This window comes from Hyperolius riggenbachi, chromosome 3 (assembly GCF_040937935.1).
Source record: "Hyperolius riggenbachi isolate aHypRig1 chromosome 3, aHypRig1.pri, whole genome shotgun sequence".
Taxonomy (NCBI): domain Eukaryota; kingdom Metazoa; phylum Chordata; class Amphibia; order Anura; family Hyperoliidae; genus Hyperolius; species Hyperolius riggenbachi.
Window position 1 is genome coordinate 56,922,815 of NC_090648.1, and position 27,003 is coordinate 56,949,817.

The 27,003-nt window shown below is 37.8% G+C and overlaps 1 pseudogene; it reads left to right on the forward strand.

The window, feature by feature from the left end:
• The window catches only part of LOC137562112 (zinc finger protein 850-like), a 226,278-nt pseudogene that overhangs the window by 38,600 nt on the left and 160,675 nt on the right, over window positions 1-27,003 (forward strand).

The following is a 27,003-nucleotide window of genomic DNA, read 5'->3' on the forward strand; positions in this document are numbered from 1 at the left end:
CATCATCAGGCACTTGTAGGCACAGGCCCACAGTGCCTTATGTTAAATCCAGCCCTGTAGTTTTGGTAGGATTAGGGGAACTTAAACATACTAGGAAGGTTAGTATGAGTTTTTTGTTTTGGATATTCTGTGATAACAACTGAAAATGAATACCTAGTGTTAAGGCACATGACCTTGTAGCTGTGTCCAAGTCAATCTGGTTCTAATGATCAAGTGATCAAGGAATCTTTTTCTAAGATAAACTTGAATGAATGAGAATGAATAATTGTAGACACCTTTAGGGGTCTTTTTGATCCCATACCTACATAGGCAAAAATTGGTATGGTAGGACAATGGAACTTAAAAATATTAAAAAGGTTAGTATAAGTGTTTAATATTTCATATTATTTTGGATGTTCTGTGATAACAACTAAAAATGAATACCTAGTCTTACGGCACATGTAGTTAAATGGAAATTCCACTTTTGTTAAAAACAAACATATAAATAAATAGATATTTGCAATAAACACAGCTCACTCCTGCACAAATCATTTTGCAATTTTATTTTAACAATTTTTTTAGAATTTCTAAAACTGACCATAAGCTGAAAATATTCTTTAGTGTTCTGTACTCTATTCAAGGAGCTGTTATGATGAAATCCTCCAGAAATTCCATTCTTGCCACAAGAGAAATTAGCAAATGTTTTTCAACACATAAAAACAAAGCAATTAAGCTGAAACAATGCCTGCCTTTACTATATGGAGATAACCTGAAAACAGTTTTTCCTCAACAAACTTAGAATGTTTCACATTAATCTATACAATACACAGAGACAAACCAAAAATATTTAGTTTTCCTCAACAAAAGTTGAATTGCCCTTGTCATTTCCAGAGAAAGCCAAACGTCTTCTGTGCAAACTATACTCATCAAGAGGGATATGTGTGATGCTTTAGCACTACGGTAATGATTATAAAGCAGTACAAGATACTGCAAAAAATAGATGAATATGAATAACCAATAGCAAAACTATCTTCCTTTTCAAGATGCAAAAAGCTGGGTACACACATGAGATAAAAGTGAAAGATCAAAGGCCAATTTTACCACCTCCATGTAGCAGGAGAGCCATACCTACACAGTCTATTCTTCAGCTGGGTACACCATTCAGATAAAAATCTGAGAAATTAATCTAACACATAGGTGTGAACGTTTGAAAGACTGATCATTCTAAAGCTTTCTCTTTACTATTCTGATGCTAGGTACACATTACACAATTTTTCGGTTAGATTTACCTGCCTGATTGATTTTTTTCCAACATGTCCGATCTTAATTTCGATCCATTTTCCGATTGATTTCCATAGAAGTGTTGGAAAATTGATCTGGCAGGTAAATCTAACAGAAAATTGTATCGTGTTTACCAAGCATAAGATTACATTTACTTCCTTTCTCCTACACACCTTGTTTAATGCACAGTACTCTGCAGATCAGATCTGAAAGATTGAGAGATAAGTATCTTTCATCTGGTACTGAACATTTTTTTCTGCATGGGGAGAGCACTGAAACTGTCCATTCTCTACTGACCTATTCATTGTATTCATCTTTTGTTATGTTAGTGATCTCCAGCTTAGATCATTCCTTCAATATGTTGCTGAGAAGGTCCTTGACGGTCGCCACACTATGGAGGAGAACGTTTAAGGCCTAGGGAAAAGGATGAGACCAGGAGCCCTTATGGTGTAGTATCGTTAAACAAGTGGATAATGTGTTAATGTGGGTAATGAATACTCACAAGGGTGGGTTGCACCAATGCAACCAATGTCAATCGCATGCGGAGATCAACCGTTTCCGCTCGGTATACTGGGTCACTCTGGAACCAGGCGGTCGCTCTCCTCCTGTGGTCCTATACACTGGTGGAAAATCTCCCCGGTGGTATAGTAGCACCTCAAAAGAGGTGAAAGAAACGGAGGCAATTGGTGGAGGCGCCCTTAATCTTATAGACAAGCCATTAGCAGAGCCATAAAAAATAAATGAAAATAATAATAATAAAAAAAGAGGTATCTTACCTCATCAGAAGACTCATATAGGTGGAAAAAGGAGTCTTTATTAAAATAAGTGGTTTTAGCTGTAGACAACGCATTTCACGGGATGCAGTCCGCTTCATCAGGTCAATGAACAAAACCTAAAATAAAACATTTTTCTTAAATATCTCATATCGGAGTAATTAATCAAGGGGAGCGCTCATAAATTTTTCACTGCACGGATAATGACACTGATCCACCTTTGCCACTATATAGTGAGTGTGGCTTTAATAAAAATAGCCGTCAGGATCGTGTACCTCACCTTATTATGATAAAGCACCGAAACTAAATGGCTATGTACAATTATGGTAATACCTATATTTACATATATGTGCACACCAGGTGGTGTGGACGTCAAATTACTGATATAATCTTCCATATTTAATTGACACAAATCAGCTAAATTGTATCTGAATAAATTAATAGATTAATAGTGAACACATAAATAAATAGCCCTCAACCTAGGACCTAGATATGCCATTTAAATTAAACTAACTCATAGTTACATAAAATTAATAAAATTACCTTAAAAGGTCAGTCAATGCAGCAATTAAACCAATATTAATAAATAATTAATAAATCCCACCACTTATTAACAAGTATTTTGCTCTGAAAAGACATAAACATAAACATATTCAAAAATCAAATTCTATCAGAGTATACCTTATGTAATCAAGATCAACCGAGTATTCAATTCTAGGTTTATCAATGGACGCTATACAATGAGTAATCTAGATAGTATCTGGTATCCGGAGTGCCTGCGGAGGCACAGCTATCAATGGTGTATAAAAGTGAATGAGAAGGGTCTTACCGTAATTGCCAGCCGTGCAGTGCGGGGGCGCATATGGAAAGCGCGTCTGCCCGCTCTGCTGGCTTGATCTACTGGTAGCTGCTGATCTAATCTGGCGCTTCCGGGACGCTCATAGAGGAGTGCCACGTCATCCATCACGTGGTCACTCCTAAGTAAGGCTTCTGTCTCCATAATAGGCGGCGGCCATTTTTCGTATGACTACCTCTGTTTATAACCTATGTGTGTAAGAACGGCTCCTGTCTGTTACTATAGAGGTGGCCATTTTATGTATGATATTCTTGGTGAACTCAAAAGGATTAAATAAAGTGATTTTGGTGAAATATGAAATAAAAATGGGGGAGTGGAGGCGATGTGGATTATGTGAAATATGATCTATCTGAGTATATAATTGTAAATAGTGAGATCTTATGATAGATGAGGGAAGTGTAACTGGAATGATGGATGTATATAAGAATGTGTGAGAATAAAGTGGATTGCCTGAGGTAGATTATAGTTGGAGTTGGATTAGTATGTGTGTAAACGTGTGTGTGAAAATTGGGAGATTATAATATTTTTGTATGTGTGTTGATAGCCTGGGGCAAATTACAATTAGGAGCTGGATAGATGGGTGTGGCTAACTGTGAAAGGGGGGTAAAAACCAGGGATAAAGGAAAGAGGGCCTCTGGATGAGTGAGGAGAATGATAGAAGGGATGAGGTAGGGAAAGGGAGAAGGGGGCAGGGAGAGTGGGAGGGGGGGGCAAGAGGGGGGCTGCGGCTGGGGGAAGGGGGCAGGAAGGGGACCCGACTGTTGTGTCTGGAAATGGCAGGGAGAAGAGTTATACGTGAGGGTCGGACTGATGTTGACGTGAACAGAGTGGATGTGAACTGGTGAATATATCTGATGTGAAATGAAATGGGCGGGGCGTATGGTGCAAATAAGTGGGAACGGTATATGTGCGTGAATGAGGATTCCAGGAAGGGCTGTAGTGTGGCCTAACCAACGTATAGTTTCATAGTGGTAGATCCTGATGTACATTGAGCCGGAAAGAATGAGGGCTATGGAATATAGCAAAGGAATGGTTACTAATAATAGCCAGCTGATTGTTCTCTAAAACTGAAACAATAACAAACCAGAATTATCAAAAACTGGAATTCACAAACAGCATATGTATTATTCATCACTGTAAATTATGTTCTATCGATTCATTTAGTCCTTCAGGGAGTAGAGTTCTTAATCTGAAGATCCAGAACATTTCTCTGGATTGTAGTCTTTCTGCTCTTCCACTCATTAGTTCCTCTGGTATTAGTTCTATCTCTTTAATCCTCATTAAAGAAGGATCTTGATTGTGGTGTTCTCTAAAATGTCTTGATACACTATGTAAATTATAGCCCTTTTCTATGTTTCTCCTGTGTTGACCTACCCTTGCTCTTAGTTGTTGTGTGGTCCTACCTATGTATTGTAGGCCGCATGGGCAGGACAGGAGGTATACTACATATTTCGTTTCACATTGGATTGTCGTTCTTATATTAAATTGCTCTTTTGTAACAAAGGACTCAAATGTATTGCTCCCATCTACTAAGGATTTGCAGCATAGACATTTCTTCTTATTACATCTCATATTTCCTTTCTGTGCTATTTCCGCCAGTTGTGTCTTCATTTTTGTGAATGCCTTTGGTTTACTTGGAGCAATTAGGCTCTTAATTGTCTTAGCTCTACGAAAGGTACATTGGGGTTTAATTCCTATATTTGTTTTAAGGAAGGGATCTGCTCTTAGGAGGTGCCAATGTTTATTGAGTATTCCTTTTATTTTTATGTGGTCCGTCGAGAATCTAGTGACAAATCTTGGCTCCTCTAATTGTCCTCCATCCATTGTCTGTTCTATGTCTTTTTGTTGCACTAGTTCATGTTGTGTGAAAGTTCGAGCTTTTTCCTTAGCACTTTTTATGAGTGTTTCTGGGAATCTTCGTTCTTTAAACTTCCGGTGTAGAATTCTGGCTTGTTTGTCATAGTTTTCCTGATCCATGCAGTTCCTGCGTATTCTTTTGAACTGGCCAAATGGTATATTTTCCCTCCACGGTTTATAATGACAACTTTTAAAATGAATATATGAGTTTGCGTCAACTGATTTAAAATAATTCCTGCTTTTAATTCTCTAATTTTCATGATAAATTTGTAAATCCAGGTAATCAATTTCAGTCTTGTTTTGTTTATGTGTAAATGTTAGACCGAAGGTATTATTATTGAGATATTGGTTGAATTCAAAAATAGTCTGCTCCTCACCCTCCCATATAAAAAATAAATCGTCTATATACCTCTTATAAAAAATAATATTAGAATAAAAAGGCGTGTTAGTTGTCAGCATTATTTCTTCAAAATGTCCCATCGTTAAATTAGCGTAACTTGGGGCAAAATTAGATCCCATTGCTGTTCCCCTAATCTGTTTAAAAATATCCTCATTAAAAGAAAAAATATTATGATTAAGAATAAAATCGATTGCGGTGACTAAAAATTCCTTTTGTTTTGTTGGGAGTTCTGGATCCAAGGAGAGGAAGTGGGCTATTGCTGCTAAGCCCGTTTCATGGTTAATATTAGAGTAGTGTGCATTTACATCCATTGTAACCCACCTATATTCGGGCTTCCAGCCTATGTCTTGTAATAAGGCCATTAGATGTGCGGAATCTTTCAGGTACGCTGGTAAACTTGGTACATATCTTTTTAGATGGTCATCAATCAATTCTGATAAATGTGAGGTAATGGATGAGATACCTGAAATAATAGGTCTTCCTGGAGGTCGATCTATACTTTTATGTATTTTCGGTAAAAAGTAAAAAAATGGCATTTTTGGATATTTAATTAAAATATAGTCTCTCTCTTCTTTATTTAAAATTCCTTCCTTAAACGCACTTTCTATTATGCTTTTTAGAAGTTCTTGATACTCATTGGAGGGATCACCCTCTAACTTCTCGTAATATGCGCGATTTTAAAGAATGTCGTTTGCTTCTTCTGCATAATACTCTCTGTCCATTAGTACAATTCCTCCTCCCTTATCGACCGATCTTATAACAATTTGTTTATATTTTTTTTTTTTAAGTCTTTTCATGGCACTTCTTTCTCTCTTTGTTAGGTTATCTCTCTTTACTTCCTGAGCTTGTTCTTTTTCTATCCCTCTGAATTCTTCCATTACAAGAGCATAGAATGTTTCCAACTGTGGGCCTCTATGTGTAGTTGGATAAAGGTTCGATCTGTTCTTAAGTTTTGTATGTATATATCTCTCCATTTTAATTTCTCCTTCATTTAGTAATACTGTGGGTATCTCAGTCGTGTCTGTTGTAATCAGACATATATCTTTGGCCACTTTGGAATTTTTTAATCTTTTCATTGTAAAATAACGTTTTAATGTCAGTCTTCTGATGTAGCTATTTAAGTCCACGAATAGTTCAAATAAATCTGCTTTTTCATTAGGGCAGAACGATAATCCTTTTTGTAGAATTGAAATCTCATCTTTTTGTAAGGTATGTTTAGATAAATTGAATATACATCTTACTGTATTGTCTTTAGGTTGCTTTGTTTTTTTAGAATTTGTTTCTCTGTTTACCTGTTGGTTCTTTTTGTTGCTGTGCCCACCTCTCCTTCCTCTTTTTCTGGGCTGTTTGAAGCTCGTCTTTTGTTTGCCCGAAGTGATGGTGCAGAGACGAATTTCGGGCTTTTCAGCTGAGGAATTAACGTAGGTGCAATCTCCCTTGCGGTGGGTAGTTCTAAAAAAGAACTTTCTATAACTGTGTCTGATCCCTGTGTATTCTCTGATTGTGAGATTGGGTGAAAAAAATCTTTTATGGTAGTCTTCCTCTTTGTTGTTATGGCCACTGAGGCTGGTGAAACTTGTGATGGACATGTAGTCATTGTGTCCAAAGTGGGTTTTTCTTTTTCTTTTTCTTGTCTCACTTTAGATCCTTTCTGTATAATAATGTTTGGTTCCAGAGGCTGTGGGTGGGGCCGTGAGGTGGCTTGGGGTGAATGAAGATTTGGTGGTTGAGTATCGTAAATACTGATTTGAGATAAAGAACCAATTGCATTGTTTAGAGGGGTAGAGGTTATGATTGGTGAAAGAACTACAGAAGGTCCAGCAAGGGAGTCTTCTGTGTGAACATTGGTGGGGAGCCTTTTCGGAGATTTAGATCTGTTATCCTTCTGTACGGTTGAAGTGTGATGTTTTTCTACTGTTTCTGGTTTTTTATTGTCAATCTTTTCAGGCAATGGTTTTTGGAGAGGAAACCGTGGTTTGGGAACTGGTGTATATGTTGGTTTTCGGTGTGGTCTCTGGGGGAAATTTCTTGGTGGATGTATTCTTGGAGTGTCTGGATTTTGTGGGTTTTGTTCTTCTGGTGGTTTTTGATAAGGTTTTTTTAGACGTTCAGTGTGATTAGCATAGGCTGTTCTGTCTCTGTTTAATTTGTGAGTTTTGTTCTCAATAATATCGCATTCAAATTTTCTCAACCGGTTATGTAAATTATATGATAGAGAGCTATATTCATTAGTGGTAGTGTATGGAATGAGTGAATTCCTAAGAGTGGTAATTTTCGGTTCCAGCTCTTTTAATATGGACGTCCTTTTTCTTATGATCCTTTCCATTTTCCCTTTTGATGTTTGCTCTAGATATTCATACCATTCTGTTGTGAATTCAATATCTTTAGGGAAGGGGGTCTCTGTCCTATCTCTTAATCCATTTGGAGAGATTATTAATCTATTAATTTATTCAGATACAATTTAGCTGATTTGTGTCAATTAAATATGGAAGATTATATCAGTAATTTGACGTCCACACCACCTGGTGTGCACATATATGTAAATATAGGTATTACCATAATTGTACATAGCCATTTAGTTTCGGTGCTTTATCATAATAAGGTGAGGTACACGATCCCGACGGCTATTTTTATTAAAGCCACACTCACTATATAGTGGCAAAGGTGGATCAGTGTCATTATCCGTGCAGTGAAAAATTTATGAGCGCTCCCCTTGATTAATTACTCCGATATGAGATATTTAAGAAAAATGTTTTATTTTAGGTTTTGTTCATTGACCTGATGAAGCAGGCTGCATCCCGTGAAACGCGTTGTTTACAGCTAAAACCACTTATTTTAATAAAGACTCCTTTTTCCACCTATATGAGTCTTCTGATGAGGTAAGATACCTCTTTTTTGATTATTATTATTTTCATTTATTTTTTATGGCTCTGCTAATGGCTTGTCTATAAGATTAAGGGCGCCTCCACCAATTGCCTCCATTCCTTCAATATGCCTTTTGTTTATACTGTGGAATGTTAATGAAATTAACACCTTGCTGGGTGGGTGTGAGTTTCAGTAAAGAGGTCTTGAAACTGTCTTTTCATAGGTCTGTAAATAGACCTTTTGTTGTTAACAATAAGACATTTTTAACCAATCCAAAACCACTTCATGTTAGTAAATGGAGGAGAAGTGAATATAAAATGGGTCAGACCTCAGTCAGGCAGAAGGCTCAAAGAGAGATCACAGGAATAAGGGGACCCAATACTACTTTCTACCAGGTAACTATAAACATACTGATTTCCTGATCTGTAATATTGATTGTATTGTTATTTTTCTTTCTTTAAATTATCAATCATGTTAATAGGTTAGATATTATACAGAAATGGCTTTTGCATGTGTGACTCATAACTGGATGACACATGTCTGATTTTATATTGTACAAAAGTAAACCTGTTAGAAAGGAAACATTGACGCTGCCAGTGTTAGGCCTGGACTATACAGAAAATATATTTTTGCTTGTGATCAAGAGATTTAACTTCTTGCTGAAAGGTGCTCTTTGTGTCAACTTTGTTTATTATTTATAAAGTTAATTGCAAATAAAAGTGTCCATAAAGAGTGTATATGAAATCATATAAAGTGTAAAAAATAAGTCACTACAGATGAACAAATGTTCATGTAAGTTATCAGATGTAGCGCTATCATGATAAGGTGATGTAACATTATAAAAGAGAGTTATAACAATCTAAAAGTTTTGACGAGAGTGCATTCTGAATATATTTAAAAGAAGTGTGTGTTTATTTGGGTGCCTTGATTGCCATTATTTTGAATATCAGTCATGATACTTTAATATTATCTAAGTGTCAGTAATTTGTGTGCCACTATTGCCATCACTTAATCACCTCTAACACATCCCAATATTAAATTAACCTATACCTCTTAACACTATCATATCTAACCTTTTACTAACCTCTCTCAAAACACTAACCTTCCTATAACTAAGCCTCAATGTAACATTCAGCCCCACCCCCTAACATTAACCCTGCTATAAGTGAGCCTAGTACTAATCTCTTAGCCAAGCTTTTCAACCAGTAATCCTACATGGCAGCCAATAACAGTACTCAGCTATATTTTATCAGTAACAGTATTGGCTATACCTGCACTGCACTCAATCTGGAGTTTGGCGATATAACAACCCAGCACTGATTTTACACTCCTATGCAATTATGCATGCTATGCAAACAGGCAGAGATGAGCTGCCCAATTTAATTGCTTGGCACACTATAGTCACACATGTACACTGTGGTTTATAGCAGGGAGTGCTTTTAAAAATGAAGGAAATCTTGAGAATCCTCCTTGAGGACTTGAACAAGCCTATAGCCTGTTGGTAAAAGGCTCACAGCTGTCAGATGATAATCCCTACAGTAAGCGACATCTTCATAGGAATATTTATTTTGAAAGTGCCAACATATTCTGTGGCGCTGTACAAAGTAGGAAAACAAACAAGGGATACATAATGACACAGACAATGATATACATCAAATATGGACACTGGTATAAAGTACAGAACTGGTGATTACAATAGCAGATGTAACATGATTACAATGGCAGATGTAACATGAAGAATAAAATGTATAGCAGAGTGCAAGCTATTAAATGAATAACATTCCAAGACACAAAAGGGTTATACAATTGTAACTGCTATGCTTGTATACCTATTTTAAATGTCACCTTTTTTCTACTAGTGTACCCAAGCCACATGTATCATTTTTTTCCTGTATATAGATTTGTGATGCATCTACTGATGCTATGTTGTAACTTTCCAAATATACTATTACAATGATGAAAGTTTTAGTCATAATCTTTGTATTTTGTTTCTTTATCTTTACAATGTTAGAATTGTTTTTTTCCTCTGGAAAGGAATTATAAATGTGTCTTTTATATCTGTTGTGTTGTTGGCTTAAGGCAAAATTGTTCCTTTATGCACACATCTAAGTAGTTTTTCATTTTCACTGTGCAATGGTTATCTTATTAGGAGATATTGTATCTGTTCTTGTATTCTGGCTGTGAAGATGTTTCTCTTTACCTTAAAAGAAACCCTGTCCAAGGATTGAAATTCATCCCAATCAGTGGCTGATGCCCCCTTTCCCATGATAAATCTTTATCTTTTCTCAAACGGCTCATCAGGGGGCTCTGTATGGCTGACATTGGGCTTGATTCACTAAAGAGTGCTAACACAGTCAGCACGCCTAAAAGCTTTGCATGTGAAAACTAGGGTGCTAAGTAGTTTGCACGGCAAAGCTGTTACTGTTCGCGTGCTATTTTAGCGCACATAAAGTTTGCGCGTAAAGTTTTACGCACACTACTTCGCATGCAAAATCAGTTGCTTCACGTGCAAAGTATGCTTATTACGCTACTTAGCACGTGAAGCAGCTGATTTTGCACGTGAAGTAGTGCCCATAAAACATTACGCGCGCAAAAGAGAAGAGGCATTTTGCACGTGATAAGCAGCTTTTCACTGGCGTGCTAACAGTTAGCATGCTTTTGTGAATCAAGCCCATTGTGTTGAAACCCCTCTCTGTGGGAGCCTTGTTGCATTGTGGGAAATACAGATTTTTCCAACTGCCAAAAAATGCAAGCAGCATCTCCTTCCACTGAAATCACCTGCCAGCAGTAAAAATGTCACCATATGATAAATGTCAGAATGTAAATCAGGGAGAGGAAAGATTTTACAATGGGCAAACTCTGACTAAACCATTTATGCATAATTATTGTAAAACATTTTATGGAGTTCCCCTTTAAAGGTACACTATCACGAAAAAAGTAGGCAGTTAAAACCTGACAGACCCGACAGGTTTTGGGCCAGTTCATCTTCTCATGGGGGATTCTCAGGATTTACTTTGTTTCAACAGCATTTCCTGAACAGCAGTTGCAAAGTCTACATGACAAAATAGTGTGCATGTGAGTAGAGAGGCTGGCTGATATCTAATGATTTTGACAGTTAAACTGCTGTTCAGGAAATGCCATTGAAAACAAAGAACACCCTTAGAATCCCCCATTAGGAGATGGACTATCCCAAAACCTGTCGGGTTTGTCAGATTTTAACTGCCTCCTTTTTTCGTGATAGTGGTTCCTTAAGTGATGAGGCAATTGTGGGATGTCTCATGCAGCAGCTATGATTTCTAAAGAACGTTAAAATTAGTTATTTCTGAATATAATGTCATCATGGGCAATATGTTTATTTATTTGGAGCAAATTCTTCAAATTGCATTTTTCTGAGATGACATGATTATTCTATGAAGTATACTTTTGTAGAATATATATATACTAGTAAAAATACCTTCCCATTAAAAAACAGGTGCTAGGCCACGGCTGCTAACCCCCCCCCCCCACCCCCCCAGAACGCATCCCGCTTGCTTGTGCCCCGCCGCTGTCAAAAGTATACAGTATGCATACAGTGAGATATTGTTTCCTTGGCAGTTGGAAAAAGCTGTTATTTTCCACTAAGCAATGAGGTTTACAAACAGCAAACTGTCAGTTCTGGAACCAAAGACACAGGATTATATAGGATATCTTACTATACTGTCAGAACTTCTAATAATATAGTAAAGATAACATATAATTATTTAATTGCAGGTGTGATAAAAAGCTGAATTCCTGCTCTACACCTAAAAAGTATCTGTCAACAAAGTGGATCTGCAGCAGCCCATGATGAGTCACAGAGGAGACACTATGCATCACTGCTCAGAGTGTGGGAAAAGCTTCGCTTGTCAATCACAGCTTATTGGACACCAGAGGAGTCACACTGGAGAAAAGCCATTTTCTTGTCCCGAATGTGAGAAATGTTTTACTGTGAAATTAAACTTGAAAGCTCATAAAAAGGATTCATACAGGAGAGAAGCCATTTTCTTGCTCTGAATGTGAGAAGTCCTTCAGAAGTCAAAACAACTTCAACATTCATCTCCGCATTCACACAGGAGAGAAGCCATATAAATGCACAGAATGTGACAAATGCTTCACACGGGAGGCAGTTCTTACTCAGCATCAAAGAACTCACACAGGAGAAAAAACATTTAAATGTACAGAATGTGACAAGAGCTTCACATGGGAGGGAACTCTTACTTACCATCAGAGAACTCACACAGGAGAAAAGCCATTTAGTTGCTCAGAATGTGACAAGAGCTTCTCACAACAGTCACATCTAGAAGTCATCAGAAGATACATGAGCGAGTGGATGTGAGCCCGTAAACTAATTTGAATGAACATTTTTGTTGCAGCATCACAGGATTATGACTTTTAATTGTAAAAGTTTCATTAACATATGCATCTTTGAAGCTTATATAGATAGCTTCAGAAAACATGGATACACAGAAAGTACAAAACTGAAAGTGAACTTCTAATCCTAACTGATTTCTAAATATATTTTTACATTTTTTTGCACAATAGACGATAATAACATAAGGATATCCATCTAATCAGTGTTTTATTTACAGTCCACTATTATGGAAAAAAAATGTACTTTGAAATCCATGTGTATGTATAATTATAAAATGTGCATTTTTGAAAGTGTAAAACTCCATCGAAACCTTTATTTTCTGTCAATTTTACTTGCAGTAGTTTGTAAAAATCTAACAGATCTGACAGGTGTTGGACTTATTTTGTTTTTCTTTATTTTCAAAAGTACTAACTGAATGGCAGGTGCTCAGTCCAGCTACCAATAAAGTGCACAAACATGTAGGGAGGCTGGCCAACATCCTTGTTTATCTCCTTTCCAGGGAATGCTTTTGTAAAGAATAAAGGAAATACTGAGAATTTCACATGAGGAGATGAAATAATCAAAAACCTTTCAGATCTGTTAGATTTTTATTACCTACTGTTAGCAACAGCTATTGTATTTCTTATAAGAATGTGTAAACATTTACTTTAAATCTAACCACTTTTTGCAATAGTGGTCCTTTAAGTAAATGATCTTTATATAAAAGATCTCTAAATATATCTGTTTTTTTACATTAATTGAACGTGATTATCCATGTATTTCTATATTTGCGTGGAGGTGTGTGGACAATCAGTTTAAGAAAATGATGTCATTTTAAATTCAATATATTTTCATCCCTTCCTGACTAGTGGTGGGGGGACAGGTAAAATAGTTTGCATGTATGTGATTTTATCTGCTCATTGATTGACGTGTTTATGTGTTTTAAGTTTAATGCAATAAAACCTGTAATATCTTTTTAGTATTTTTTATGTGATAGAAATATTGTTTGCATCGTTGTTCTATGAAATGGGTCTTAATACTAATTTCCAAAGCATTGTAGGCAAACAATAGAACAACAGGTATGCAAAAGAGTCCATTACCATGGACATAGTCACTGAACTACCTCAAACAAAAGACATCCATGGCAAACCAAAATATAAATATATATCACACCATGAAGTATAAATAAATATCTTTATAAAGGGACATATCTCATAAAACCAAATTAAAACTACAAGGCACGGCAGGTGGGAATACAGCCGAGGTAACAAATAATGTAAACACTATATTTCAGATAATAGACACCCGTAGGGTGTAAGGTCACACCATATAGCAATGTATAATAACACAAGTACCTGCACAGCAGACCAAATAGTGCTGCAACGTGGCTGCTGTGCAGGGCAGATAAACTGCATAAATAACTAGTGACAGATGGTCAACCAAAATCGACTCACTCTGGGATGGGGACAAAACCGCACACCAAGACTGGACAACCGTGTCTGAGCTCACGCGGATGTAACATTGTCCTTCATCGGAGATAGCTAATTGCAACTAAAGTGTCCCTAAAAAACTGAGAGACCGGCGAGTTCCAGTGGGCGTGACCACACCCTTTGCGAGACCCTGCCGCGCATAATGACGCGCACACAGGATCTTGCATATACGCAAGTCCATGCCTTGATGTCAGGCTGGCCCAATCCCAGGGTGTTCATTGTTAAATAATATGAATAATATGAATGTGATACAAAAATTATATAAATACAATCAAATAATATATCAAATTTAATAAACATGCCAAAAAATAAAAACAATAATTGCTGAAACGACCACAAACAGTGCCATCTAGTGGCCAATAAGTACACCGCTCATATATATGAATAGGCCTATAAGCCAGAAAAAAATCACAGTTTCTATCCAAATCTATTTCTGAGAAACAGGGAGCTGTGGGGTAATAACTATGTTCAGCAGGCAAGGTTAATAGATAATCCAGACTGAGTGACAACTAGGATTATGAGAAATTCTGAACTGGATTGGCCTGCTGATAGCAGAATTAGGGTGGGGCTATATCATGTCATAATAACATAGTGTCACGGCAATACAGTGATAGACTAGGATGCTCTGTGTTATGTATTGCCTCATTATTGCTCACTTTTTCCTTTTCTTCTTTGAAGATAATTCCTATTGGTATTGACTGTTACAGTTATTGTTCTGTGTAGTTTTACTTTCAGTTGTTTGGAATTTTGTGCTGGCTTTTTTCTTTTAAGCATTATTAAGACCCCATACAGGGGTACTTGTCGACTAAACACTGATAGTACTTAAAAATAATTTTCAAAATGCGGTTGTATACTCAACGCCATTAACACGGTTTGTTTAACATGTCTTCCGCTAGTAAAAATGTTTTGAAAACAGAAAAAACACAGTGAATGAAGATGACATCTAGTGTTCAAATAACATATTGCACCACATAATAACCATATGCTAAAACCCAGAAATACAAAAGTCAATCATTGAATTATATACAGTTAATGTAATCATGTGTCCACTCCCTCATAAAATAAATATACAGTACAGGCCAAAAGTTTGGACACACCTTCTCATTCAAAGAGTTTTCTTTATTTTCATGACTATAAACATTGTAGATTCACACTGAAGGCATCCAAACTATGAATTAACACATGTGGAAGTATAGTACATAACTAAAAAGTGTGAAACAACTGAAAATATGTCATATTGTAGGTTCATCAAAGTAGCCAACTTTTGCTTTGATTACTGCTTTGCACACTCTTGGCATTCTCTTGATGAGCTTCAAGAGGTAGTCACCTCTTGTAGTCATCCACGGTGGAATGCAGGAAGGTATGTGTATCTGCCGCTGCCTGCTGCCTGCACAGACACTGATAATAGATGCTGGAGGTTCCTAGTTACTCCCCTGCTTAAGATGTCCCAGTGTCTGGTAGAAGTTCTTGTAACTGTGTCCACAGTGTGTTGTGTGAAGTCGTAGATATTTGTTTATACTTCATGAAGTGATATACATTATTACATATATTTTGGTTTGCCATGGATGTTTTCTTTTAGAGGTAGTTTATTGCCAAAGCATTGTCGATTAAAATACACCAAAATAGGGCTCACCAAAATGGTTTATCCCATTTATTCAATGAACAGAGCTTACAAAAATGTTTTGGGACAGAAGACTGAGCATCTGAGGGAGGGAGAGTGGCTCAAAACCTTGTGCCAGGCTTCCTGTACTTTCTTTTCATTAAATAATTGTGCTAGCCCCAGTTTTCTGTTTTTTCACTGGTATATCTGGCTGTGGTGGTACAGGAGTGCTGCTTGGCCGAGGCGAATCAAGCAGGTGTGCACCCAAAGCAGGTAAAGAAGATCATGTTGGTGCTCAAACTGCCCCGCTCTGCAGCCTGACCTGAGCACTGCCATATCTGTGCAAGGGTAATTCGGTTATCTGATGATCGCTGGACCCCAAATTACTTCTCCCTCTGAGTTGCTATGACTCGGAGGGGGAATAGTAATTAATGCCACTGGGAGATGTCATTCTGCTCACCCTGTGCCAAAAAGTTTGGGCGGCAAAATGCCATGTATGCCACAGCAGGGGCCTCCTGTGCTGCCATTACTGCTCTGTCTGTTACTTATATGGCTGCTGCTGCCTCTCCATCATTAATACACAGACCTCAGATCAGCAGTAATGTGAACAGAGGGAAGAGCGGCGCAGCGGAAGTGAGGTCATTGCTCATTTCCTGCATTTTATGTGTGTCATATGGTTACTGAGTGCTGCATCACTTTGAGTCACGGCTGATCTGCAGGTCTCTGAGTGTTGGGGAAAGGGAGGTTGGGTGGGGATGGGTGGAAGGCCAGCTTTGGCTACTAATTAATTATTTATTTAAATATTTATATAGTGCCGACATATTATTCAGCACTGTACAGAGTGTATTGTTTTGTCACTAACTGTCCCTCAGAGGAGCTCACAATCTAGTGCCTACCATAGTCATATGTTTATGTATGTATCGTGTAGTACATGTATCATAGTCTAGGGGAAGCCAATAAACGTATCTGTATGTGTGAGGAAACCTGAGTGCTTGGAGGAAAGTTATGCAGACCTGGGGAGAACATGCAAACTACTTGCAGGGGGTGACTATATATACAGGGGGTGCAACTTTGACTACCTACCTATACTGAAGGGCTACCTATTGGGGAGGGGCACCATTGGCTAGGAAGGACCTTTGACTGGCACCGGGGAGAAGGGCCACAAATGTGCCATGTGGAGCCACAAAAACCATAGCAGCTACCCTGTGGTGGTAACTGTACATACATATTTATGCATACAGAAAAAAATATATATGTATATACTAAATATAGATAAATAAATATATATATATATAATGCAATATATAATTCCTAGCAAAGGTATAAGGGACAATTTTATCCAATTGATTTTACAGTAGCATCTACTGTACCACAGCTGCATACTATAGTAACATAATACACACCCTGTGGGTCTAGTGATGTTAAAGGAAGACTCACTGTGTATTTCTTTTTAATTGTTGGTGTTTTTTTTTTAACATCCATGTGAGCCCTGTATGCTGGGATACAAGGCTTAGTGCAGAGATCGCTGACAGACTTTGGGAGCTCTCTAACTAAACAAATAGTCCGTAACTGTGGCAATTGGACTTCCGAGAAGCTCCGGCAGCAGAAAGCTACCTTGGTGATTGCAAAGGGAAGGGGGAAGTGCGAGAGTCTTTTGATGTGTGTGCAAGCCACGGGAGAAACAGCACGAGTGGTCCCAATGATTTATATGATGGAGGGTAAGGGAAAAAAAGACTGTTTGTTTATTTAGATAGCTCCCAGAATCCGTCAGCTCAGCGTCAGCGTCCGCACTGAGCCAGCATACAGGGCTCACACGGATGTTAAAAAACCCACTAACAATTAAAAGGAATTACACCGTGATTCTTCTGCATGTATGCAGTAACTACTGTGGGGGTATTTAAAGGGACACTACAGCGAATAATTGTAAAATGTAAAATATGTGCAAACATATACAAATAAGAAGTACGGTTTTTCCAGAGTAAAATGAGCCATAAATTATTTTTCTCCTATGTTGCTGTCACTACTCACTTACAGCAGGTAATCGAAATCTGACAGAAGTGACAGGTTTTGGACTAGTACATCTGTTTGCAGGAGATTCTCAGGGATTTATTGATTTTCAAAAGCACTTAGTGAATGGCAGTTGCTCCGTCCAACTGCCAAAAACTGTGTAGCGAGCAGGGAAGCTGGCCAGGATCATTGTTTAAATCCTTTTTAGGGAATACCTTTATAAAGAATAAAAGCCTTGCTGAGAATCCTCTATGAAGATATGGACTAGTCCAAAACGTCTGTCAGATTTCTATTACCTACTGTAAGTGACAGCACCATAGGTGAAAAGTAATTTATGGCTCATTTTACTCTGGAAAAAATGTACTTTTTATTTGTATATGTTTGCAAATATTTTACATTTTACAATTTTTTTGCCATAGTGCCCCTTTAAAAACAAAGTGTTTCACGAGAGTGGTCCTTTAAGAAGATTACATTGCATGTTTACATTCACAGGTAGGGTGTTGACACTGGGAGAAAACACATTTACATCAAAATAGTACATTCCAAAAAATATTCAAAAAATATTTCACCATTTCAGCCTATCTGGATGGATATACTCATCCAGATAGGCTGCACTAACTGCCACAGCTCCCATTCATTGATCTATGTCTCCGTAAGAAAGACTGATGGCTTCTCTGAAAAGCCGCGATTTTTCTAAGTTTCACGTCTTCCCTTCACTTCCTGTGAGCAAGAGCTCTCGCTTACAGGATGAAAAACAAAATAAATTACTGAGGCCATCTTGTGGTCAAATAGTAAAACTACATCTGCATTAGAGATGGGCCGAACCTCCGATTTTAGGTTCGCGAACTCTGTTCGCGAACTTCTGCGAAAGGTTCGGTTCGCGAAAAAGTTCGCGAACCGCAATAGACTTCAATGGGGAGGCGAACTTTCAAAGTTTTAAAAAATTCTATCAACTGGAAAAATGATAGAAAACATGTTTCAAAAGCTCTAATACCTGGAGCCACACCTAACTGAGTGAAATACACATCACTGCTGGAGGACCCGCCCTCCTCCAAGCAAGGTCCTTTATACCATTTGCCTACCTACACTAATTAGTTATGGGACAGCTGGTACACACTCTGCTAGGGAGATTTTAATTCCTCCCTCCTTCCGGAGGGAGGAGGGTCTCTTCTGGCAGGGAATTATACTATTTTAAAAGCCAGTATACATCATACCATAGCTGGGAATCGAACCCAGATCTCATTGTGTAGTGGACACGTCACCCTAAGCACTGTACCACTACAGTAGTAAGTGAAGCTAGCCGAAAATGTACCATTAATGCTCAATGCAATAGAACCATTAGGTTGCTTAAAGGAGAACTGAAGTGAGAGGTATATGGAGGCTGCCATATTGATTTCCTTTTAAGCTATACCAGTTGCCTGAAACACACCCTGAAACAAGAATGCAGCTAATCCAGTCTGACTTCAGTCAGAGCACCTGATCTGCATGCTTGTTCAGGGGCTGTGGCTAAAAGTATTAGAGACACAGGATCAGCAGGCGATTCAGGCAACTGGTATTGTTTTAAAAGGAAAAATCCATATCCTTCTCCGTTTAGGTTCCCTTTAAGGATTTGTAGCATAAAAGCCAACTCACATTGGCTGGGATTTGAACCTGGGTCTCACTGTATGGTGGACAAGCACACTAACCACTATACCAACTGATACTTTTAGCCAGGGTGTTTTAGGGTGTGATTCAGCCACTATTGCAGTCACAAAGATCAGCTGGACTGCCAGGCAACTGGTATTGTTTACAGGAAACATCCATATCACTCTCAGTTAAGGTTCCCTTTAAAGGAGAACTGTAGTGAAAGGTATATGGAGGCTACCATATTGATTTCCTTTTAAGCAATACCAGTTACCTGGCTATCCTGCAGATCCTCTGCCTCCAATACTTTTAGCCCTAGACCCTGAACAAGCATGCAGCAGATCTGGTGTTTGACATTTTTGTAAGATCTGACAAGATTAGCTGCATGCTTGTTTCTGGTGTGATTCACACTACAGTGGCTGGAAAGTGTACTGGTTAAGGGCTCTGCCTTTGACATGGGAGACCAGGGTTCGAATCCTTGCTAGGTCAAGTACCTATTCAGTAAGGAGTTCAAGGCAAGACTCCCTAACACTGCAGGGTGGCCTCTTGAGCGCGTCCCTGTGGCTGCAGCTCTTGAGCGCTTTGAGTCCGACAGGAGAAAAGCGCTATACAAATGTTTGGATTATTATTATTACTGCAGCCAAATAGATCAGCAGGGCTGCCAGGCAACTGGTATAGCTTAAAAGGAAATCAATATGGCAGCCTCCATATACCTCTCACTACAGTTCTCCTTTAAGCAACCTAATGGTTCTATTGCATTGAGCATTAATGGTACATTTTCGGCTAGCTTCACTTACTACTGTAGTGGTACAGTGCTTAGGGTGACGTGTCCACTACACAGTGAGATCTGGGTTCGATTCCCAGCTATGGTATGATGTATACTGGCTTTTAAAATAGTATAATTCCCTGCCAGAAGAGACCCTCCTCCTTCCGGTAGGAGGGAGGAGGGGGGGGGATTAAAATCTCCCTAGCAGAGTGTGTACCAGCTGTCCCATAATTAATTAGTGTAGGCAGACAACTGAGTCAAATGGTATAAAGGACCTAGCTTGAAGGGAGGGTGGGCGGGTTCTCTAGCACTGAAAGCAGTGTGTTTGACAATAACATGTCTGCTGACAGTGAAATGGAGGGTAAAAATTTTGCTTTATGAAGCGAACTGGGCGAAGCGAACTTCCGCAAACGTTCGCCTGCGGGAGGCGAACGCGAACCACCGAAGTTCGCCGGCGAACCGTTCGGCCCAACTCTAATCTGCATACATTTTTTTTTTTAAACATACTCAATCAATTACATTTACAATTATCTGTGTACCTCCTCACTCCAAAAAAAAATAAAAAATGTTTTAATAAAAAAATAAATAAATAAATTACAATAAAAAAACCCCAACATAAATAGTTACCCAAGGGTCTGAACTTTTTAATATGCATCTCAAGAGAGTATATTACTATTATTTTTTTTTAAATTATAAGCTTGTATATAGTGATGGATGCAAATTGAAAAAATGCACCTTTAATTCCAAATAAAATATTGGCGCCATACATTGTGATAGGGACATAATTTAAATGGTGTAATAACCAGGACAAATGGGTAAATAAAATATGTGGGTTTTAATTATGGTAGCATGTATTATTTTAAAACTACAATGGCTGAAAACTGAGAAATAATTTTTTTTTCAATTTTTTCTTAATATTTCTGTTAAAATGCATTGAGAAAAAAATAATTCTTAGCAAAATGTACCACCCAAAGAAAGCCTAATTAGTGGCTGAAAAACAAAATATAGATCAATTCATTATGATAAGTCGTGATAAAGTTATTGGCGAATGAATGGGAGGTGAAAGTTGCTCGGATGCATAAGGTGAAACAACACTGAAGGCTGATGTGGTTAAAACACCAGAAGTGTAGGTCACCAATAAAGCACTTAATACTTACTGTATTTTTTGACGTATAAGTTGCTCTGGAATTTAAGACGCACCTAGGGCAAAAACCAGGAAACAACAATATACTAAACCTGGTGCGTCCGTGTTCCAGGAGCATCTTGTGGATGTTTTCCCCCAATTAGTGTGTCCTTCTGTGTCCGGCAGCCTACTGGCCCATTAAAGTGCGGGGATCACGTCCTTTAAAATGACTGGAGTAGGGCACCCATTATTGGCAGATAGTGGACATAAATGATAATAATAATTAAAAAAAAATACAAATGTAACCATAACAGTAAACTCTATATTGTTATCAGACTCATCATACATGCTCATGATATATTGACTATGCTCCCAGTTCTACATTTTGACTACTAGAACAGCAAGAAACAGCTCTTATCATTTTTACAAATCTGGCTAAGCATTAAGACTCATTTTTAAACATATCATAACCATCGTTCCCCTCCCCCCAAAAAACAAATGCATGTCCCTTTTGAGAATTTTTTTTCTCATATTCTCAGTTTGTATCCATTATTTGGATCACTTCTGAAAATAGTCAATGTTGTTTTGACAAACCCTGCATATTTGGTGATCCTAGCATGTATGGGGACTTTGCTATTAACTGCTTAATTCAGCAGCCATTGACATTTCTTTAAAAACCAAATTAAAAAGCATTTACATAAAATATGTATTTATAGTCGACTATTTTGCCCTTGATTTCCCTCTGCCATGCATCTGTCTGGGTTTTTGGACACTTTGTACTGCTTTTTAAAAGAAATCCTGGTAGCAGAGATGCCCTGAAGGTCTAAGAGGTTCGTCCTGCCATCATTGGGGCTCGCTGCGGACAGTCGATTCACAAATTGTTGCAATAAAATGTACGATCTACAAGTGTTTTTTTATGATGTTTGTCCATCACTACCTATGGAATACGTTTACGTCTCTCCAGGTGACAGTTATAGTGTGGCTATATGCACCCTAAGGCTTAGCTGTTCCAGAAATGTAAATCTACTTGTTACCTTGCATGAGCAGTGCATAAATTAAATGCAGAGTGTTCTTTTCTTATTGCTGGCATTAGACACAGCTCTCCAGTAGAGAAAGGAGGAGGAATTTGTAGCTCTTAAAAGTTTCTTTATTCAGTTTGTATGCAGATGTTGTTTCTCCAAACAAGCTCAGGTGGAGCGTATATGTAAAATAGACATTCACCTCATGCTGGGGAACTGTAGTGTCTCAATGGATCCTTAGTGAATGTAAATAAACAAGGCCTTTGTGTGTGATGGTGTAAAGCTCTCACTTGAAGGGAATTCTTATGCTGGGAATACACCATGCCCCAAATGCAATTCATTTTTTCTCCTAAGTTTTCTCCTCAGTGATATTTTCAAACTTGTCAATAAAATTAATTTTACACCACCTGCAAGCAAAAAAAACTCCAAATAATTTTGATAAAACTTTTTCACCTACATTTTGGTACTTTTTCCATTGCAAAGTGCTAAAAATGTGCTCTAAATCGAAGATGAAAAATTATCTCCTAGGAGATAACTCAGGAGAAAAAGTTAATTGCATAAGGGCCCATGAGTTTTTTTGGCAGATAGATGGCTCGATAGATCTTTTCCAACAGGTCTGATCTGAGTTAGATCTTTTTTAGATCGATTTTCTCATAGAAGTAGATGGGAATCGATTGGAAAATCAATTGACCAGTAAATCTGCTGAATAACTCATCATGTATTCCAGGCATTAGGGCTTGTACACACTTCCACTGCATATTGCCTGTTGGAGATGAGCACCTGATCCCCTTGGGGAACATTGCTGAGCAGGGCTGCACAAACGTGTGTCAGATGTGCTATGAGGGTGGGTGGGCAATAAAGGGAAAACAAGCAGTGCAATACATGACATCACGTGGTGGGCGGGGGAGTGGCACAAACAATTTTCGTAGTCGTTATCGACCACCTCAGCCGACTTAAGGGCTGGTTCACGTGGATGTCTGCCGAGTTTTTGCTCAGCATGGGGTTCAAACGCTGGCATTTAACCACCAGCTTTTGAAGGCTTTTGGAAAGCTTTCAAGGCTAGCGGTTCAAGTCCCTACACTGATTTCCCAGCGTTTACCGTCTCCGAAAGCTGCATGTTTCTTTCGAGACCAGTCGCGATGCCGGGATCAACTGCCAGGCTTGCATGAAAGGCTGCAAAAGCCAGCCCTAAACGCTCCCATTTACTTTTATTGGATGGCAGAGTATACCGAAAAAAGTCTGAAATGCCACAAAAGCATCCGTGTGAACCAGCCCTTAGTCAGGCGTGTGTAGAGGACTTTTAAAAGCCAGTGTTGGGTCAGTACTACCTGAGATGAGTCATATACTGTTTGTTCATGTAGTATAAATATTAATTTCCTATCAACTATCTTAAATTCTGAATTTGGTTTCCCAATTATTTTATAAGAATAATGTTTAAATTATATTTATGCAGTGCTGAATCACCCATAGATTTGCCGTAGGTGCTGGCGGCTATGGCAGCCTGGTGAGCAGAGGTGATGAGGGGGCGGGCACTGATTGTGGGAGATCAACGGCCATTTTGTGTCCTTTTAGGCACTTGGTCACACTGCGTCAGCACATTGGGGAAGTGCTGCACATTTCTAAACTACTCTACTTTGCAGTTCTTTAGACAGTATTTATTCATGGGACTAACTGCCCCTTTGAGGAACTCAGAAGCCAATCACTATACTAGTCACTGGGGTTGATTCACTAAGCTACACTGCTACAGCAGCGTGTGGTAATAATCTCCAGCACAGGCTATGCAGCCATAGCATGCCCTGCTCAATTACGCTATGCTGATATAGTTTAACGAGCACTTTGTTAGACTTAACGAGCGCTCCACTGAACCCGCCCTGAGCCCCGACAGGTCTAATGGCTTCAAAGGACAAGTTTCCTGCACTTTGATTTACCCAGTAGGCTGCCTGTCACTTGGCATGCATTTCATTTTAACAAACGTTCTTTTTTTTTCTAAAATTTCTAAAACCGACCGTAAGCTGAAAATATTCTTTAGTGGAGCCTCAGCTGCAATATGCTATGTACTCTATTTAAGGAGCTGTTATGATGAGACCCTCCAGAAATTCCCTTCTTGCCACAAAAGCAATTAGCTGCACAGGGGAAGAGTGTTTGGAACTAATTTTCAACACCCAGACTAGTCGTTTCACTCGTGGAAAAAATTGAAACTCCTACCTGCCAGTTTCTGTTAGAAGCACTGTGAATTCCTTATGTTTTTTTTTCAACCCATACAAAGGGATTAAGCTGAAACACTGTTTGCCTTCAATATATGGAGATAACCCGAAGAAAGCCTTTTTCAACACACGTAAAATGTTTCACATTAATTCATGTAATACACAGAGACAATCTGAAAATATTGAGTTTATCCTCAACAAAAGATAAATTGCCCTTGTCATTTCCAGAGAAGGTCTTTTGTGCAAACTGTATTCAACAAGAGGACCTGTGATATCAGATGCTTTAGCACTACAGTATTTATTACAAAGCAGTAAAAAAATACTGCAGAATATAGATGTGCACGATTAAACAATAGTAAAACTATCTGCCTTTTCAAGGTGCAAAAGGAAGCCTAAAGAAGAAAATGTAATGTTCATTATTTTTGTGGTGAACTTTAGCAGTTTTTTGCTAAGACAAGTTTGCACACAAATTTGAATTTTACAATAATGAAAATACTAAATTGAACCAGAAAAGATAAACAATTACTCATATTTTAGAATGTTAAATTAAATGCAAAGTATAATTTAATTTAAATTAAACTTACCAGTTTTCTACACCATAGTGAAATTTATTTTAGTTGTATAGCATGAAAACTGACTCAAATATATAAATAACATCAATATACAGCACAGCTAGCAGGGAATATGAAACAGTGCTAATTAGGGGAGGTCATCTGATAGAACATACACAGAGTTAACAAATTAAGTTAAATTAGAAATTAGAATCTTGTGCTATTCTATACTAGTCATTCACACATTCAAATATCAAATATATTTAAATATCAAATATCAAATAAAAAAATAAAATAAAAATAAAATAAAAGTTCCATTTAAAGATACACATATATGACTATGATTCTAAGAGAGGTTTAGAGGAGAGTACTTCCCAAATTTTTGAGTTTAGTTCTGAACTTTTTTCTGTATGGGCAGAACACTGAAACTGTCCATCCTCTATTGACCTATACATTGTATTCATCTATTGTTATGTTAGTGATAGATCTTCATCTTAGATAATTTCTTCAATTTGCCTTTTGTTTATACTGTGAAATGTTAATGAAATTAGCACCTGGCTGGATGGAGGCAGGTTTAAATAAAGAAGTCTGGAAACTGTCCTTTCATACCTCTGTAAATAAATCTTTTGTTGTTAACAACAAGCCCTTTTTAGCCAATCCCAAACCACTTCATGTTGGTAAATGGAGGAGAAGTGAATATAAAATGGGTCAGACCTCAGGCAGGCAGAAGGTTCACAGAGAGATCACAGGAGTAAGGGGACCAATACTACTTTCTACCAGGTAACTATAAACATACTGATTACCTCACCTGTAATATTAATCTAAATACATTATAGTTTTCATTGTATTGTGTTATTTTGACTTCTTTAGATTGTACTGTTAAGATAAATAATCAATTATGTTAATACATTTAATATTATACAGAAAAGGCTTTTTAATGTGTGACCATTATAACTGGATGACACATGTCTGATTTTACACTGTACAAAAGTGAGTGAGGGAAACTACTGATGCTGCCAGTCTTAGGCCTGGGCAGTACAGGAAACAAAACATGATATATATATATATATATATATATATATATATATTTTTATTTATTTTATTTTTTTGCTTGTGATTAAGAGATGTAACTTCTTGCTGAAAGTTTCTCTTTGTGTCAACTTTGTTTATTATTTTTTTAAAGGACAACTGTAGTGAGAGGTATATGGAGGCTGCCATATTTCCCATTAAACAATACTAGTTGCCTGGCAGACTTACTGATCTATTTGACCCAGAAACAAGCATGCAGTCAATTTAATGCAGTTAATCTTGTCAGATGTGACAATAATGTCAGAAACACCTGATCTACTGCATGCTTGTTCAGGGGCTATGGCTAAAAGTATTAGAGGCAGAGAATCAGCAGGACAGCTAGACAACTAGTATTGCTTAAAAGGGGAAAAAATATGGCAGCCTCCATATCCCTCTCACTACAGTTGTCCTTTAAGATTAATTGTAAATAAAATTGTGCATAACGAGTGTAATTCAAATCACAACTGCAAAATAGAAGTTGCTACAGATGAAGAAATGGTCATGGAACAATACCTTGTTTTGTTTATGTTCTGTTGTTGATTACCCATCTTTGATTTGTGACATATGTTATGTAAGCACAAGGTTACCCTGTTTAACCCATTTGATATAATATCCTTTAAGAGCGCTCCCTGGCAAGGGCCTATACAAAGATGCCAGCCACAGCCAGCCTTCCTACTCATGGCAAACTACTCTGGCAGCTGGAGAGTGCATTCTGCATATATTTAAAAGAAGTGTGTGTTTCATTGAGTACATTTATTGCTGTTATTTTTGAATATCATTCAAGATACTGTAATATTATTTAAGCATCAGTAATTTGTGTGCCATTATTGCCATCACTTAATCATCTCTAACGCGTCCTAATGTTGAATTTACCCATACTGCCTAACACTATCATATCTAACCTTTTATTAACCTCTCTCAAACCTTCCTATAACTAAGCCTAAACCTAACATTCAACCCCATCCCTTAACAGTCATTAACTCTGCTATAATTAAGCCGAACACAAATCTCTTGGCCAAGCTCTTCAACCAGCATCCCACATGGCAGCCAATAACAGTACTCAGCTATATTTTTATTGAATAACAGTATTTGTCTATACCTGCACTGCGTTAAATCTAGAGTTTGGCGATATAACACCCCAACACTGATTTTGCACTCCTATGTCAATAAGC